The 5,858-nt window shown below is 40.1% G+C and overlaps 1 pseudogene; it reads left to right on the forward strand.

Annotated features, from left to right (window-relative positions):
* Positions 1–3,321: 3,321 nt before the first annotated feature.
* LOC140532200 (heat shock cognate 71 kDa protein pseudogene) lies at positions 3,322–5,261 on the forward strand (annotated as a pseudogene).
* Positions 5,262–5,858: the final 597 nt, after the last annotated feature.

Genomic DNA, 5,858 nt, shown 5'->3' on the forward strand with positions numbered 1-5,858 from the left:
TGCCTTCTATTTAGAAAGTCTTTTATATTTTGTAGCTGAGGACTATGTCACCACCAGTGCTGTGAATATTGCCTTGGCAATACACAGAACCAGAAGAATGTTGTATACCGTGACAGAAGTATTGATTTAAGAACAACTTTAAGTGAGTATGTCATTTTGACTGCTATAAATGCCCAAATTATCTACAAAGGATCTCTGAAGGATAGATACTATCTGCATCCAGAGAAAGGACTGATAAATAGAAGTATGCATACAATAATTTTACATATATATGTTTACATACATATTTATGTCTTATGGTAACCATCTCTAGAGTGGGAGGAGAGAGGAAAAAAGGAGGGACAGAGTTACATGATAACTTTAATATATATTTAAAAGGAATAATATATTTTACATAATAAAATTATAGTTTCATGGGCAATCATCTTTTTTTAAGTTTACTATGTTATAGAATTGCTTTTTCTATTTCTTAAGTTCAGAATAAAATAAATAAAATGTAAAAGAAAATGAAAATGTGCTTATTATTCTCAAATCTATCTTTCCTGCCCCAGTCTCCCTACTGACATCCAATCTCCCATTTCCAGTTGCATTTCAGACATTTCCAATTGGATGTCCAAAAGATCTTAAACTCATGAAATCTAAAATGGAGTTCATTAGCTTTCCCACTAAACCACACCCCCATCCTTTCCAAGGCTCACAACCTAATGGTCATCCTGGATTCCTCATTCTCTCCCCTCTGTATAGCAGCTGTTAACCAGAGCTTTCATTGTTGTAACATCTCTCCAATACTCTCACTTCTTCCGTAGATATTTGGTGTAACCATGTGCCAGGCACTATGCTAAGTGCTTTGCAATTATTATCTCATTTGTTTCTCACAACAACCCTGAGGCATAGGCGCTGCTATTCTCTCCATTTTAAAGATTAGGGAGCTAAAGCAAATAAGTGTTAAGTGACTTGCCCATGGTCACATACTACTAAGGCTAGTTTTGAACCCAGGTCTTCCTGACTCCAGGCCCAGAGCTCAATCCACTATGCCAACTAGCTCCCTCCTAAAGCAAAGCTGCCTTTGGTTCATACTTGGATGAGTTACACAGTCTTTCTATGGTTCCTTTTCTAATGAGAATGACACTACCAACAGCTTCATGGTGTTTTATTATCAACTATGTTTGTTATTGTTGGGAAGGCACCAGAAAAGCTTCTAAGTCATCTTCCAAGACTAAAGATAACAAGAATGTAGGGAGGAAAATGAATTTTTCATTTCATTTGGAAACCAAACAAAAATTGCAAGAAAAAACTGACCTTTCGAGATTTAAAGAGGAGGAAAAAAAATTAAGTGTGAACTATTGTTGTATGTTTACACTGAAATCTTGTAGTGTGAAAAATGTTATTGATCCATGCTATGCAGAGAACAGTCACATCTGGCTTTATTTTTAAGACATTTTAAAATAACATTTTTTCCCATATGGCACATGTAGGATATTGAAAATGAATGAGAACTAGCTATTTTAAGCAAATTAGAAGTGTAATTGGAGCCATAATACAATTCACTGTTTCCATTATGAATGATTTCAATGCATTATCATTTTGCCCACTGTCCTGTCATTCCTGATACTTTGACTTAAGAGTAATGTCAGGTGGGTGCCATAACAAAAACTGAGGTATATTTTGGCAAGAGACAATGATGAAGTAGAAATATTTGAGCAAGGGATAAATTGAGGAAGAGAAAATGTAGGATAACAGAAACAGTGTCAAGTGCTACTACTGAGCCACATTCACCCTTGACTATTAAGAAGAAGTTAATGTCAGCCGAACTGTGTTCTTATGATATCAATAGGAGTTTTCCCTGTTTATGACAGTGTTGAACTTTAGAGATATTGATGAGGTAGTGCTTTGCTGAGCTGGATGCTTTATATCCTTCTATGCAAGACCCTGAAGTTGTGATGGTACAATACTAAGAGATAATGCCCTCCTTAGACAATTAGATGTCAGAATTCATCCACCAGGCAAGACTTTATTTCTTTTCTGATCTCATTTGCATTTTGCTTGACCATAAAATGCCCCAGGGTAGTAGAAATGAATGGACTCATACTGCTTTCCTCATTCCTCCCTGGAAACTAGCAATGATGGAGCTATATTTTTAGCAAGTAGAAATAAATGAGTGAATGATTAAAAAGCATTTATTAAGCACTTATTATGGGCTAAATATTGTATTAAGAGTTAGGGATTAAAAAACAAAAACAACCTTATTTCCTGCCCTCAAGAAGCTTACATTTTAATATGGGAGACAACAGATAGAATGGAATGACAATATGAGAGACATACTTTGATCTGGGAAGTTATTGAGGTGGCAGTTGAAGTTATGAGGAGAGTAGACTGCCCTCATTATCTTTAAATCTTGACCTTGCTTCCACTTAACTTTTCTACCAGGAACAAAGTTGAGTTGATTTGATTATGATTTGTGATTTCCAGAGTGAGATGGGGATGAAAGGATTATGTGAGTGACAACTAGGTGTTTTGTGAGACAGAGGAGGGGATGGTTAGAGAGTAGGGAGTGAAGGGAAGTATGATGGTTATGGCTTTCCTGAAACTCTACCAGGAGAGGCAGTCACCAATCAGGACAATGAGGTCCTGGAGTGAAAGTGTCTTCTAGTACGGAAAGGTAGTTTGGCAAGACTCATCATCAAATATTGTATAACACTGATAGTTTCTGCAACTGTTGAGCTTGTTTGGTAAATTAAGTCAGATTAAGGTAAGCAATGTGTGTTCTATGCCTTGTTATTTAGAATTTCTATTTCAGATAAATTTTCCTTTTTCACTACTTCATTGTGATGTCAAGTGAAAAATTTCTGAGATCATGGGAAAGTAGTTCAGAAGGAATGAAATATACCAGGAAGTGACTTAGAGTTGGGGTTAGCTTGATGGAAACAATTAAAGGACAAATAGGCAAATAATACATGGGTGGAAAATAATGAACGATTGGCTAGACAGTTAACACTGTGAGGTAGAGAATGAGAGAAAAAGTGAACCTTATGCTTTTAATCTTCTGTGGACAAATAAACATATTCCCTGAAGGAAAGTGACAAGGGGTAACTCAGTCCAGGTGTCTTCCATCTGCCCCAAAGGACTTCCCTCCACAAGTGGAGTCTACCACTTTTGGTGCCACTTAATAGTTAACATTCTTAGGTAAACAGAGGAACCCAAACTTCTCAGAGTAAGTATACCTTCCTTCCTCATGTGAAAATAGGTTCCAAGCTACTCAGCACAGTAGCAGCCCTTCTTTCTCCACAGCGGTCAGCTATGACCCCCGATTCCCCAGTAGCCATGTTGAAGGGACCCGTAGTCGGCATTGATCTTGGCACCACTTTCTCCTGTGTGGGAGTCTTCCAACATGGCAAAGTGGAGATCATTGCTAATGACCAAGGAAAGAGGACCACCCCCAGTTATGTCACCTTCACTGACACAGAACATTTAATCAGTGATGCTGCAAAGAATCAAGTTGAAATGAACCCCACCAACACAGTTTTTGACACCAAACATCTGATTGGTCGCAGATTTGATGATGCAGTTGTACAGTCAGACATGAAGCACTGGCCTTTTACAGTGGTGAATGATGCAGGCAGGCCTAAGGTCCAAGTGGAATACAAAGGGGAGGCCAAAAGTTTCTAGCCAGAGGAAGCGTCTTCTGTGATCTTGACCAAGATGAAAGAAATGCTGAAGCTTACCTTGGGAACACCATCACAAATGCTGTTGTCACAGTACCAGCCTATTTCAATGATTCCCAGCGTCAGGCCACTAAAGATGCTGGAACCATCTCAGGTCTCAATGGGCTCCAAATCATCAATGAACCAACTGCTGCTGCTATTACTTATGGCTTGGACATAAAGGTTGGTGCCGAGAGAAATGTGTTGATCTTTGACCTTGCAGGTGGTACTTTCGATGTCTCCATTCTTACCATTGAAGATGGCACCTTTGAGGTCAAGTCCACAGCTGGGGACACCCACTTGGGTGGGGAGGACTTTGATAATTGAATGGTCAACCATTTCATTGTGGAGTTCAAGCAAAACCACAAGAAGGACTTCAGTGAGAACAAGAGGGCTGTTTGCCATCTTTGCACCGCTTGTGAACGTGCAAAATGCACTCTCTCTTCTAGTACCCAAGCCAGTATTGAGATTGACTCCCTCTATGAAGGCATTGACTTCTATACATCAATCACTAGAGCCCATTTTGAAGAGCTGAATGTTGATCTCTTCCGTGGCACACTGGACCCTGTGGAAAAGGCCTTAAGAGATGCCAAGCTAGATAAATCACAGATTCATGACATAGTCCTGGTGGGCAGTTCCACTCGAATTCCAAAAATCCAGAAGCTTTTGCAGGTCTTCTTCAATGGCAAGGAGCTCAACAAGAGTATCAATCCTGATGAGGCTGTTGCTTATGGTGCAGCTGTCCAGACTGCCATTTTGTCTGGAGATAAATCTGAGAATGTGCAGGACTTGTTGCTGTTGGATGTCACTCCTCTTTCCCTTGGAATTGAAACTGCTGGTGGAGTTATGATGGTTCTGATCAAACGTAATACCACCATTCCCACCAAGCAGACACAGACATTTACCACCTATTCGGACAACCAACCTGGTGTGCTTATTCAGGTTTATGAAGGTGAGAGGGCAATGACAAAGGATAACAACCTGCTTGGCAAATTTGAGCTCATAGGAATCCCCTCACCACCCAGAGGTGTTCCTTAGATTGAAGTGACATTTGACATTGATGCAAATGGCATTCTCAATGTTTCTGCTGTGGATAAGAGCACAGGCAAGGAGAACAAGATTGCCATCATCAATGATAAAGGACATCTGAGCAAGGAAGACATTGAGCGTATGGTCCAGAAGGCTGAGAAATACAAGGCTGAGGATGAGAAGCAGAGAGACAAGGTGTCTTCCAAGAATTCTCTTGAATCTTATGCTTTCAACATGAAGACTACAGTGGAGGATGAAATACTGCAAGGCAAAATTGGTGATGAAGACAAACAGAAGATCCTTGACAAATGTAATGAAATAATCTACTGGCTGGATAAGAACCAGACTGCTGAGAAGGAAGAATTTGAGCATCAGCAGAAAGAGTTGGAGAAGGTCTGCAACCCCATCATTACCAAGCTGTACCAGAGTGCAGGGGGCATGCCAGGAGGCATGCTTGGTGGATTCCCGGGGGGTGGAGCAGCCCCATCTGGAGGTGCTTCTTCTGGACCCACCATTGGAGGGGTGGTCTAAACAACAGAGGAAAGAGCATTCCACACAGCTTTTCCAAAAATTGAAGGACTCAAAATTTATAGCCAAGGCAGTAGCAGTTTAAAAGTAACTTTTAAGGTACTGTGTAAATCTGGGCATTCTGAATACTTGAATGTGTGCAGAGGGAGAGAAGTGAACAACATTGCACTTTATCAGTACTGTAAACAAGCGGAAATGCAATTCTTGTCCTGGAGAATAAAAATTATTTAAAATTGGCACCATAAAAAAAAAAAAAAGAGAGGTTCCAAGTGTCAGTGGGGCTAGGCTAGGTCTTCCATCTTCCTGAAAGAAATGATGTTTATCTGTGCTGGCACAAAGCAAGTTCAGTCTCCTACTATGGGCCTGATCTCCTTTCCATAATGTGTAGAACTTCCAGTGAAAAGAAGACTAACCTACCCTTTGACTTCAGACCTTCTTTTTCCTGCTGCACCTGTCCCTTGAGGGAAGAAAAAAAGGAAAGTACATAGGGAACAGGATTTCTTTATCATCCTATGAAGATTTGATTTCCATCTCCTTCTGTGTCCTTTTCCTGCCTAATCTTCAATCTTTGGAAGGAAGAACAATTGTTAAGTTGGGCCT

The sequence above is a fragment of the Notamacropus eugenii genome, chromosome 3 (assembly GCF_028372415.1).
Source record: "Notamacropus eugenii isolate mMacEug1 chromosome 3, mMacEug1.pri_v2, whole genome shotgun sequence".
NCBI lineage: Eukaryota > Metazoa > Chordata > Mammalia > Diprotodontia > Macropodidae > Notamacropus > Notamacropus eugenii.